The following is a 13666-nucleotide window of genomic DNA, read 5'->3' as shown; positions in this document are numbered from 1 at the left end:
TTAGTCTAAAGCCTTGTGTGATGGTATTTAGTTTCTGTCAAGATACATCTTGTTTATCTTTCAAATGTTGACACTGAAAGGCCTGGAAATGCCTGATTTTATCTTGGTTATACGCTCGTTGACTAGAAGCTTCATTCTGAATGAGATTACTGATCCAAACTGAGACTCAGAAGCAAGTTGGATTCAGCAAAAAGCAGCTTTCATGACAGAAACACTTTTTCGTCTGATTGGTGTAAACGATGAGGTTTACACAGAAAGCAGAAAATATTTCAGTTTGGTTGAATGTTCTGGTATAAACCAGGCGAGGAAACTAAAATCCCTGCAGACCGTGCTAAAGAGACAAGATCTGAATCCTTTCGTGGGGAGCAGGTACATAAACACTGCAAGAATATCAATCCACAAAACAAACATGTGGATTTCCACTTAAAAGGGAAGGAGAAATTTTGAGTCTGCCACTTAAGACAGCAAAAGAGGCAAAAAGATGGGAAGGGGAAAAAGAAGTTATATGAGGTTAATGTTTGTATGAGTCACGCATAAGCACACCTTGCGAACACCATGAAAATCCTCACTGGTTCCTGGAAGGAATTAAAGAGGCTGACGTGAAACCAGGATGCAAGACTGCCCTGCAGGGCTGGCCCCACCCAAATGGTTCCCCAGGTCAGTGTGTTTTTATCCCGCAGCACGTCTTAAGGACTGCCTCAACATGGAGGAAAGTCTCCTATTTTACCTGCAACAGACTGGAATAAAAATTCACGCACTTTATGACAATGTTTTTGTCTTTTAGCCACTAAACAGTTGGCAGCGCTAATGCTAAAGTCATAGTCTTAAGCATTAGTTTCTCTGATGTTAAGGTATTTAGCAGAAGCTATTGCTAACATACTAAATTCAACCATGTTGTCATTGACACCAAGTGTGAATGACAAACCTGGGCACCGCTAACTAAAAACAAGCTGTGCTAACACTAAAACCCTAATCATAGATATTAGCTTTGCTAATGCTAATGCGCTACACCCTCATGGTGTTTAGCAGAAACTACCTGTAAGGCGCTAAATTCAACCATGTTGATACCTACTATGTGTTATTGACATACGTCAGCAGTGGTGGGCACCACTAACTAAAATATAAGCTGTTCCAATGCTGAAACACTAATCATAACCACTGGCTTTGCTAATGCTAATGCACTACACCATTATGGTATTTAGCAGAAGTTAATCCTAAAGAGTTAAATTCTCATATTTTTATTGCATAACCGAGTTGAGAAGTGGTGCTTCTGAAAGTGATTCACTTCCACTCACAGCTTCACTGTTACAGTTGTTGAGTTTTGCTAACTTGGTTAGCAAAACTAACTGAGTTAGCTGTGTTTTGCTAACTTGGTTAGCAAAACAGAGTTTTGGTCAGAAAACACGAAGGACATCAGTAGCTTTTAAACAGTTTACTGATGCATTCTGGGTAAGAATAAACATTAGTTTCACCGCATCACAGATGGAGAAGGTGAGAAGAGGAAACAGAGCTTCTGCACAGATACATTTTACTCATTTGCTACCATTCCATCACCCACGTTATATATACCTGCTATTTTTAGTCCTTTTCAAAATAAGAGCATGAGCAAATGGCTAACTACTTCAAATATTCTTAATAGCCGATATTCAAAACTTTAATGCAGGTGTCAAAATTTTACAAGACAGCCAAGTAATTTAGTGCTTTAGAATTCATCAAAACAATAATTTAAGGGAAGTTAAGTGTGCTAAACATGTTCAACGTTAACAAAAATGCTAAAGTGCTAATAAAGAAAAATAGCTCTGCAATTAGCAAAAGTGTGTCCACCCTGAATTTAGTCTATAAACTACATACTTCATGTTACTAACAGTCAAATAAAATTGATTATAATAAAAACAATCAGTAAAAAATCCAGTGTAATCCACTGACACTCCTTCCTTGAGAGATATTTATACTTTGACATTTAAATATCTCACTGTAGAAAACTAAATGTAAACAAGCTGATGGGACTGTAATTGGACCGAAGGATTTATTCTGTTTTTATAAATGAGTTGGCACAGCAACCAGCAGCAGATAAATAACATGTTTACGCTGATGACACTTTAATTTACACATAGCAGCATCCTCCTTAAATCAAGCTGTGGAGCTTTCTATTGAACTTTTTCAGTTACATTCACTCTGAATTGAAAGAAGACTAAATGACTTTCAGGTGGTTGTTGTGGAATGTTTTATTACACTACCACTTTAAATTTATGGCATTTTAAACTAGGATTATCTTAATTGTTTGTGATTTGTTGTAAAGAACAAATAATCTAAATAGGCAAATAAGGAACACGATTGCCGCTGAGTATTTGGTAAAACTACATGTTCAGTTTGTACTATGGAGATAAATTTCTTATTTCAAAGTTAAAAAGATAAACAGAAAGGTTTTCCGAAGCCAGCAGTGGAAGTAGGAAAGTCATAGGGTTTCTCACTAACTCTGACCTTAAGATCCAATAACTGCAGAAAGTTGCTGACTTCGTCTTCCTCAGCATTCGGTGTTCCCACTCTGTGATTTAACAAGCCTACCACTTATTAGCTGAATTGCAGTTGTTCCCTTTCCACTTTCCTAACAGCTGATCGTGGAATATTCAGGAGCGAGAACGGACTTATTGCACCGATGACATCCTGTCTCCATCTCTATCCACGTCTTGGATTCGATGATTGTCCGTTACTTTCGCCTTGAACCTGATTTACTGTATCTACGTCAAAAAACTGAGTACGGGTTGATCATGTTCAGGCACAAAAGTGTCTTTCAGTCATTAAATTGTGTCTGCTTTGCATTCCTGCAGCTTGACAAGTTGGAATCAAACTTGTTTGCTTTTTACCCGTTTTCATTCAGTTTGCACTTTGAAGACTTGCTCTGTGATGTTCTCCCAGGATGCCCATAAATTCTCCAAATGTTTGAAACGGTGTTTAATGTTTTCCACGTCCCAGGTTGCCCTTACCGCTGCTGTCGTCCCTCTGAGCTTCCTCCATGCTGATTTGATCTTTTTTTGGCCTTTTTACAGCTGCTCTTTGAATAAAGCTACTCACCACCCTTACGGGAAGCACACAACTCAACATCACAACTGCACCTCTCATGCCTCCAAACCGAGCCTTTCCAAATCGGTCTTCACAGAACATACTAATTCAGGGTCAAGTTTAGAAAATCTCTCTCTCGCTCTCTCCTCATGATGGCCTCTGCTACAAGCCGCGGCCCAACGAAGGTGATGCTAATTTTAAACCATGAAAAGGTGGCTTTGTTGACCCACAGGGAGTTAGATCTTGAGGAGAAAGATGTGGGGAGAAAATTTGCGGAGATCAAGGAAGGAAAACAAACAAAGATTATTAAGAAATTAGGTTGTCTTTGCTAAATTACCACAACCAAACCTTTTGAACCTATAAAACATTAAGGGTGCAATCACACCAACTCTAGTCCGTTTGTCTAGAAGATGTAAAGCACTTTGAACTGCTTTGTTACTGAAATGTGTGATCCAAACAAATATGATTGATTGAATGACAAAAAGTCCAGTTCATTTACACCATTTGTTTGGTGTGGAAGAACGACTTCTACACCAAGAAGAACTGGTTCTTCTACAACATGTTTCTCAAGTGGTTTGAATCGTTTGACACAGCGCAGTGAAAATGTAACAATTGTTGCTGAATCAAACCGAGTCTACTAGCCTATCAGGTGTGGAAAATACCCTTAAAAGAAAAGAGATTCCTGAATCCGCTTCTAAAAATCTACTTTCATCTGAGTCTAATTTTGGTCTGCCGTGTTTGAGATCCTTCAAGACGTCTTTCTTTGTTGCCAGGGATATCTTTGAAAATCCTAACATGATTTAAGAATTCAACAAGTTACAAAAGAGACTGAAAATGGAGCAAGAGAGGGTCTTTGAAAGGAGAGAAATTCCCTGGCCTGGGCCTGTATGCCGGCGGATGGGCGGCGTTCTCTCTGGCCCATGAAAGGTGTGATTGTCCGACAGCTTCCACGAGCCAGGAAAGTTCCCCCAGCAGCGGTCGACGGCCCCTCTATCTGCCAGGAACGGAGAGAAAGCCAGCGCCGGGTATGTCAGATACCATCATGGTACCGAACGAGGAGGAGGAAGAGCAATGGCGGGATGTAAAAAAGCGGCTTTTCAACGAGCGTTATAAATACTACAAAGGTACAGTCAAACACACACACAAATATTGGAGGACAGTGGAGCCTGAAATTAGCCTTGTGGACCTGGAGCGTCTGAATGAAAAGAAGGCCAGCTCTCAGCGTGTTTATTTTGACAGGGGGGAGCGAAGTGGGAGGGGCGATAGGTCTACAGAGGGACACAGAAATGAAGAAATGAGAAGGAAAGGAAGAAAGACCCCGAGATGAGAAGATATTTCAGACCTGGACATTCCTCCACGTTCAAAAACAAAGTGCCAGTCTGGCCTGACAAATTGCTTTTCCTTTCTCTGTGTTTTTCAGGAGACTTGAACCGGCCAGGATGAGAAGTACGAATTCAGACTCTTCTGGCTTTGGGTTCATGAGTTGATGATTTTAGTATAGATGGAAGACATTAGGAGCTATCAAAATCCAAGCATCAAAAATAACCAACAGTGAGCTCAAACACGACTGTTGCGTTAATTGGTCTCTCTAAATTACCCAAAGGAGTGTATGTGTGATTGACTGTCCGCATGGTCATTTGTCCTATGACAAATGGTTTGGTGACATATCCGAGATGTAATCTGTCCAGTGAACGCCAAAGATCGGCACCAGTCTCCCTGAGACTGTGCACTGCAAGGACCAGCAGGTAGAGACAGAGGATTGATGAATATGTTCATACCTGATAGTCTTGTAGACTCGGTTCGATTGGCGACCAAGATTTTAAAAATTTTTCAACGTTTTATTGTTTTATTATCCTAAACCTTAAAAAAAACAACCAATGTGTTTTCAATATGACTGGAAGGAGAAGGTTTGATGAACAGGTCTAATATTTATCTAATTAAGAATAGCACTGTACATATAGGGTGCTTTCAAACCTGGTTGTCCAGTAGATTGGGTTGGATTGGGGACCAAAAGTTGCAATATTTGTTACATTTTCAGCTGCCATGATTTGGTTTCACATTGCACTGAGTCAAATCAACCAAACCATTTGAGAAACCTGTTCCTCTCCTTGCCTGTGGGGGCGCTGCACCAAGAACTACTGAAGAAAACGACACAAAAACTTCAGCATCAGAGTTTGATTACACATTCAAACCTCCCCAAACAAACCGGACTTTCTACACAAACGAACCAGAGTTTGATTGAGTCAAACAGGGTTGGTGTGAATGCAGCCCTAAATGCATTTTTGGCAGGAAATGGAGGGTACACCTCTTTTCAATTCTAGGGTTCCACATTCAAAAACACTTAGAAAAATTGATACTGTCGTAATAAAACAAAGGTGAAACCTGGAGATGGTACAACTCCTGGTTCAGTTGCTTGTAGAACCATCTATTGCACCAATGACTCCTAGCAGTCACATTTACTCTGGTTTGTTTGCTTCTGAATATCTCTCAGTGTGCCATTTCAATAAGGGTTTGGACTTTGACTGGGCCACTGGGCCTTCTGATATGTTTACTATAAATGTCCTGTTACTCACCAATCTGATGGACAAATGGATTCATGTTTGATTCTTGAATACTTCCTGTAAGGCAGTGGTGTAGTCTATGTGATGCATGAGATTTACATAAAACTATTTAAAATAACCAGGGATATGACTCAAGACACAGGTTTCATTAGCATAATGATAAATCGCGCAGCATAATAGCATCATGAGCTATATCGACTGATAAAAATGCTTATATTATGATACGTTTCTCAGCCATACTGCTCAGCCTTAATGTCACTGAATTCCCTCAAAATATGTTCTGACCGGTCTTATGAATGAAAAAGGCTCCATTGAATTCCAGATATAAATACAGCGCACTGTGCGAATGCAAATATATGGTATATGTCATGGCTGCAACTCCAGAGTAGGAAGTGGTCACAACATACCTACTTCCAAAAATTAGACTCCAGCACAACTGCTAGTTGCCAAAAGTTGGTTTAGAAAGTTTGGTTTTCTCCAAATATTGTACTCTCCATTCTCTCCAACTATCCATTGGACATTACTCCAAATGTCTTCATTCTGGTTAATTCAAGAGCAAGGTGACTTTCTCACTGAAACATAACAAATAAGATCTGAAATGTGCCGTACAAAATAAAAAAAAACTCGTTAGGATGTACAGGAACAATACATCAAAGCTCACAAGTGTCTCTGAAACTAATAAAGTTCTTTGTCTCTTTGTGACGTTAAACTCTTTAAAACCAACAGATTGAACTCTTCACAGCCTTTTTCTGATTTCCTACGGTGTCTGCACTGGACCAAACTGAGCAGCAGTGTGTTTTTTCAGACTTACGCAAAAATAATCGCTGCTTGTCCGCATGAGCGTGAGAGGTTGTCGGCCTCTCCTCAAGGAGCCCCGTTCAACCACACACACACACACATGCATACACACACACATGTGAACAGAGTCTGGAGCCAGAGGACATAGTAGCACTCATTCATCCTCTGGCTGCAGCTGCCTCCCCCTCCATCCTTCTACCGCTGGTCTTCAAGCCTTTTTCATCCCTCCACCTTCCCACCGTGTCCATTTTAGGCTCTGGGAAGGTACAAAAACAGTCTTTTGGATGAAAAGTCGAGTTGGATGTGTGCTCATAACACCAATTTGCCCAGAGACACACCAGCACAAGCCAAACCCTCGTAATCTGTGTCCAATCTGTCACCACAGACCTACTCTGGTGACTTTCTAGTTTCCAGCTGGAAGGACACATTCCTGCACCTCACCAAACAGTGATGAAGATGCATCATGTTGTCAGAGTTTGGTCTACTGCAACCCAATCACTTTCACTGTTTTGACTGGTTCTCCTTGCTTTGATTTATCTCCTTATCTGCCTTTAGTCTGCTACAATCCAACTCTTGTTTGTCTAGAAAGATGGGAGGTGTGAACATACACTTGAACTCTGATTTGAACCAAAAACATGAACTCTAGTCCACGTACAAATCTTGGTCTCGGTTCGGTTAAAGTGAACTCTAGTGCGGTTCAAATATATGTGAACACCAAGCAAACCAGACACTGATCCAAAAGCAGGAAGCGGACTATAGCGCAGGGCATTCTGGGTAAATACAACCAAAACAAACTTGCTAGTTTAGCACTAGTGGTAGAAATGACTCATGGTTACAAAAGACGAAAGAGAAATCCTACAAACACTCAAATTTGAAGCCACTCCAAATTTGTTTACATTTTGTGAAGAAGGACTTTCATATCACGTCTTTAGAGATTTTTGTGTCATTTCTTTCAGTGGTTTTTGATGCAGCGCCCCCACAGGCGAGGGGGTGAACAAGTTTTTCATTTAGTTTAGACTGGTTGACACAGTACAGTGTGAAAGTGAACTGCACTAGTTGAAAATGTGACAAATGTTTCAATTTTGGTCTTTAATTGATCCGAGTAAAAATACCCTAAAACAACTTTTGTTAATTTTCTGTAACACAGTGGCTTAAAAGAGTAAAATTACATATTCATGGGCATGTCAATCATCCTAAAAAGCTTAGTGTTTGTATCTTGTATCTAGTTGGACAACTGGATAAAGTTTTCATAAAACAAAAGATAGCAGGAGGGAGGGAAGGAGGTCAGTTATGCTAGCTTGACTTTGACAATCTTAACATGTGGGTGTGCTGTGGAATTCGGTGTGTTTTGGTTCAGTTAAAAAATTAAATAAACGCAAAAAAAACTCTGATGGATCAGAACCACCACTAGTGTTTAGACTTATCACTTAATAATCGCAAAATAAACATCAAGCTTATAAATATAAAACTCTAACAGGCTGAATGTTCTGTTATTTGTTTGGGAAATATGTTTGTGTGTTTTTTAGTGTTGAATTCTGAAACATTAGAATTTTCCGTGCCGTTGTTCTCAGTCAGTTGCTATGGCAACAAGTCTGCAAGTAGCGCAGCCGAGAAAGAGAGAAAAAGGAAAAATATGTGCAGTTTTGAGCTAATCTTTGACAGGTTTTTTTTGCGTTATTTTTCCCTTTGCTGTGGTGCATCGCACTAAATTAATAACACCCACATCTCTAGGTTTTATGTCAACGTAATTGTTAATAGAAAAAAAGTGTCTTTTTGGCCTCCAGCATTTTGCGCATGTGTGAAATTTCTGCAACGTCTTTATACACCGAACTGACTCTTTAATGGGTTGTCCTTTTTTTTTTATGCTGTATGCTGTATGTCTTAAAAATTTAGTGACTCCATTATTTAAACTGCTGACTCCTTTAAGCAAAACCAAAGATTTCCCTGCGGAAGTGTTCGTTTGACAGTTGGCATTCAAAATTTTCCCATTTTTCCCTGTCACTTCATGGTTCATATAACTGAATTTATCATTGCTCTGAAGCAAATTCAGGTTGAATTTATGTTCATTGTCGTTATTAAAACCAAATCAATTTCCATGTCGCCAGGAAAACAAAAGTTTTCAGTCACATCTGAAATTGCGATGGGGGTGGTCTTTTCTCATGTGTGGCTGTTAATTTGAAGTCCCGGTAGCACAATGGGTAGGTGGAGGGCCACTAATCTGGCCCAGCTGGATGCTGCTGAGGTGTTTTACTGGATGTGAGTGTTTGTTGCTGTTAATTGGTCCTGGCTGGGGGGTGGCTGGGATTGGAGGCTGTGGAAAAACAAATGAGCTACAGTAACAAGTCAGTGAAAGTGAGCAGGACCTTCATTCCTCTGTAACATGTTAACCAAAGATCATCAGTCATCCATTGTCTTAGGAAGCTGATCGTGGAGGGGCTGGCTGTCACTGTCACGGCTTCATTTTAGATTTCTATGCAGTCTGCTGCTAAATGAAAGCTAAAGAGAAATATACTGATTCTGCTTTTAATACATGGGATCGCTTTATGTAGATAAGTTTAGCTACTTTTAAATTTAATTTAATAACAACTTAGATTACTTAAGGCAGAATAACTACAGTATTATTCCAGTAAATGAATCTTAGTATTCCTGATGCCTTCTAGACATGTCCTTTAAATACTTGAAGCATTTTTATTTTCTCTATGGGTGGCATATTTTACCACTATTTTGATACGACACACTTCACTTTAATGGTTTGCAACCTTATTTTTAAAAGACCAGCATCACAAAATATAGTTTATAAAATTTTTGTTTACTAATAACATCATGGCTGCTTACTCTTTTTGAATCCTTCTGTAAATTCAACTAATTTTGTTCTAGAATTTGCGCCATAAATTTACAGGATAACTATTCTCACCACTATATTAATCTTTTTATATTTTTTAAATGTTAAATTAACTCCTCCTCATTTTAATATGAATCATGAAAAGTAAAGCAATTAAAGCATGTTTGCATGCAATTTAATACACAAAAAATAATGTAAACAGTTCACTGTGAACCAGAATTTCAAAACAAAAAAAATTTAAATGATATACTTTTAAAAACAAGCAGAAACAACTACTGACCTGTTTTTGGTAGCAAAATGTGTAGCTTTCTCCCTGTCAAACCTATAAAAAAATACGTTGTTATTAAAAAAACACATACACACTTTCACGGGCATAATGATGTAAACTTAACAGACACGTGTTTGTTTATGACAAAACACTTTTTACCATAAATGTTCATCTTTAAAATGCATATTGTAAATGTTTGTGCTATAAATCAAAGACGTAATAAAGTAGCTAACAGGCACAAGCTAACCGAAAGGATTAGCTTGTGCCTGTTAGCAGCTAACAGTTAGCTGCTCTAGAGTTAGCATGTTTACTAAGCTTTTATGAGCTATTGTCATGTTTTAAATAATTACCCGGACTCTGTTTGACATAATTTATCGACTTCAAACAAAACAATGGAAAATAACGATTACCTGTTGTTAAAGCCTCCGATAAAATCCAGGAAAACGGCTACTTGTCTGATTCCTCCTTGCTAACAATGACGGCAGGAGTTTTCCTTCAAACACTTTTGACACAGAGTATAAAAAATATTATCGCTTTTAGTTTAAAATCTGCTCCTTTTTGTTTGGTTTACTTTGCTTTAAGTTGAATTTAAACTGATATAATAAGATTAGTTATCAACATAGTAATGTGTTCAGACAGCAATCCTACATTATTATGGAGAGAATTTTATTTATTTTGACTATCTATGACCCAACCATTGAATAATTTTAAGTATAAGTTACAGATATAAAGATATGGCTCTAATAAAAATAGAAAAACAATCCTTCATGTCTAAAATAAGATTCGTTTGTATTCCAATTATACTGACTTTTGTTAATTTATGAAATGCTGTTAATGTAAAACTATACACAAGACAAATACAATTTGCTCGTAATCCAATATTCTTTAAACAAGTAAGAAAATATATGAGCAATGCAATCAAAGACAAAAAAATCATTTTAAAATCTAAGTATATGGACATAAAAAGAAGTAAAATGCTATTTCAAAGCCGATAACATGGGAATTTACCGTCTCTTGTGTGGGAATATGTTTTCTTTTGTTATTTTAAGTTCATAGAATGTAGAAATATTTTTTTTCAGTTTGAATAGTTGTTGCCTCGTCAAGAGGCAGATAAAAATATATAAAAAACCGACTCGTTTTCTGGTTTCCTACCAGAACAAGAAGGAACTCTCGTGACTTAAGACCAACCAGAGCACTGTTGGCCTTACTGAGTGTAGTTGAGTGTCTGGTGACACATAAAAGTTTGTGTCATCACCATTAGCTGTGGTAAGAGATGTTGTAAAACTCTCTAATCTGTGTTTTAGAGCTAAACTAGTGATTGAAAATAAAGCATGTCAGAGAACAGAGCCCTGATGAGCACCGCGTGTGATTTTTGTTCACAAAGAATTCATATTTTTTAGTGAACTCTAATTCTTCCTTCTAAGGTGTTAAAGACCTTAACACCTTAGGTCTTAAGGTCTTGAGTTATCTTTATAGTTTTCCTGCTATAGGTTTAGTCTGCAGAAGGTCAAACTGACCACCTTCCCTCAGTTTTTTTTCTACTACTCTCCATTTTGTATTATTTTTGTTATTTCAACTGCTAATTGTATGGGGTGTTTTCTCTCAGAAGCCACACCTGGTCTGGTGTTCTGTTTGTTTCCTCCTGGTTCTGGTTCTGCTAGAGGTTTCTTCCTGTTAAAAGGGAGGTTTTTTTTCTCCACTGTTGCCACATGGATGCTCAATATGAGGGATTGCTCAGAACGTTTATTTTTGAAATGTCAAATTGTGCAATCATATTGTGAATGGAAACAAAGCTAACGTAATCCTGATGTACCAAATTATCGTGTAACTAAATTCACTTTACACAAAAACATATAAGCAGATGCATGATGGGACGTCTTGAGTTTTCTTCGTCCAACAATAGCAGCCATTTGCTTTTGTTTTCTTGGTCCAGTCCCTTCTGTTTGATATTTTCCATCGGTTATGTTATGACATGAGAAGTATTCAGATCACATATTATATTTGCACACCCTAACGCTGAGAGCAGTCATCTTAAATTACCTGTACACCTGTTCCCACCCACAGACAGGTGCATAAGGAGCTCCACACCTGTACAGACACCAGCTTCACATTCAATTGTTGACTTTTTCTTTGGTTTTTGTCACATTTAAGGCCTTAATTGTGTACAAATTGTTAAGTTCATAGCCTCCTATTGCTAAATAATGCTTTTTTGTGACTCAGGTTTATCGATTAGTTGCAGCAGTTGCTGTGGAAGTCCTTTTCTCACAGCGTATCTGCAGACTCAAACCTCCTGCTTTTGCCTCTCTGTTAATTTTATCTCTTCTCTATTGCAGGCCACAACTGCAGCTGTTATATTGCCGCTGCTTACATGTGTGTGTGTGTGTGTGTGTGTGTGTTTGTGGATCCAGCTGTACACACACAGCTAATGAACTAAGTTCCTGGACGCAGTTTTCACGGTGGTGTGACTGTCTCAGAGACACTGGGCGACGGATTCGGTTTTACTCCGTCCTGATTTGAAGCTGCAAAGAAAAAGTTACTTAATTTTTAAATCTTATAGTTACAGTTATAGTTTCCACCTGGTCAGGAAATAAACAAATACAAATGTCAACAGGGTATTACATTGCAAAAACAAATATATCTGTCTAGTTTTAGTGCAAATATCTTACTACACCTGAAGTCAAAACTAGCTTACAAATAACTTTTCTGCAAGATACAAAATACAAGTCTTGAATATTAATTTAGAAAAGCATTAGTGGCATTTTCTTTTCATTTATAGCAAGAAATAAATTAAGATTATAAGTGAATAAAAATTTCCCTATACAATGATTGTTGCAAATTTTGCGGAAAAGTTACTTGTAAGTTAGTTTTGCAGTGTTTGTGCAAAAACACTGCAAAAACACAAAACCTTACTAAGTATTTTTAGGCTTGTTTCTGATGCAAATATTTTAGTTCTCTTGAAATAAGACAAAATTAACTAACAAGTAATTTTTCTGTAATAATTTCTTAATATTTATGAAAAAGTTATGGTTCCACTGCCAAATTATTTAATTAATAACAAGATATTTTTTTATTGTATTTAAAATAATCTGTCAGTGGCACAACGTTTTTTAAAATCAATATTCAATAATTATTTAATTAAAACAACTAGTAATTGAGTTCTAGATCCAGATTATTTCACTTATAACATGAAATAATTTTTAGTGAAATAATCTGCCAGTGGAACTAGAACTGCGTTGCTAGGTTACAGGTTGTGCTTGGCTGGGGTTGCTAGGTAACGGTGCGGTGGAACTAAAACTTTTCATTAATATTAAGTAATTACTGACTTAAACAAGCGCCTATATCTTGCTGAAGAGTTAATTGTAAGTTAGTTTTGTCTTAATTCAAATGTACAAAGATATTTACACTGAAAACACGAAAAAATACTCGGTAAGATTTTGTAATTTTGGATTGAAATAGCAGCAAGAAAAAACTTTTAGTGCAGTTTATTCAGCTGAGTTCTGGCTTCATGGCACCAGAATGAAAATTAAAAAATTGGAGATTTGAAAAGAGTTCAGCTTTTCAGAGATGGGATTGCGTAGAGTAGTAATCAGTATCTTACAGAGATATGAACTTAAGTCACTTTAGGCTTGAATAGAAGAAATCAAAAAGTGACTTGGTAATAAATTGCAGTTGCTTGAAAATACTTGATCTCTTACATTAAACAGAAAGACTGAAATATGTGTTTGTGCTGAAATCTGGACTCAGACCTGAACATTCAGAGCCACATAAAGACGGTTACAAAGTCGGTTTTCTCTCACCTGAAGAACATTTCCAGGATTAGAGGACTAATGTCTCAGAAAGATCTAGAGAAACTTAATTCATGCGTTTATTTTTAGTCGCACTGATTACTGCAGCAGCGTCTTCACATGTCTGCCTAACAAATCAGTCAGACAGCTTAAAATGCTGCTGGTATTTTATCGATCACTGAACGGCGGAAAGATCTGCTACTGTTGTATCAACCTTCCAGACCAGGTCTTCTGGTTCTGGTTCTGCTCTGCACCAACAGAACCAGAACCAAACTTGGAGCTGCAGAATTCAGTTTTTATGCACCATAAACAAACTTCCAGACTAAAAACCATCCGAAACACTGAGTTCCTT

This window comes from Xiphophorus hellerii, chromosome 18 (assembly GCF_003331165.1).
Source record: "Xiphophorus hellerii strain 12219 chromosome 18, Xiphophorus_hellerii-4.1, whole genome shotgun sequence".
NCBI classification, from domain to species: Eukaryota; Metazoa; Chordata; class Actinopteri; order Cyprinodontiformes; family Poeciliidae; genus Xiphophorus; species Xiphophorus hellerii.
This window is presented reverse-complemented; position numbering follows the sequence as displayed.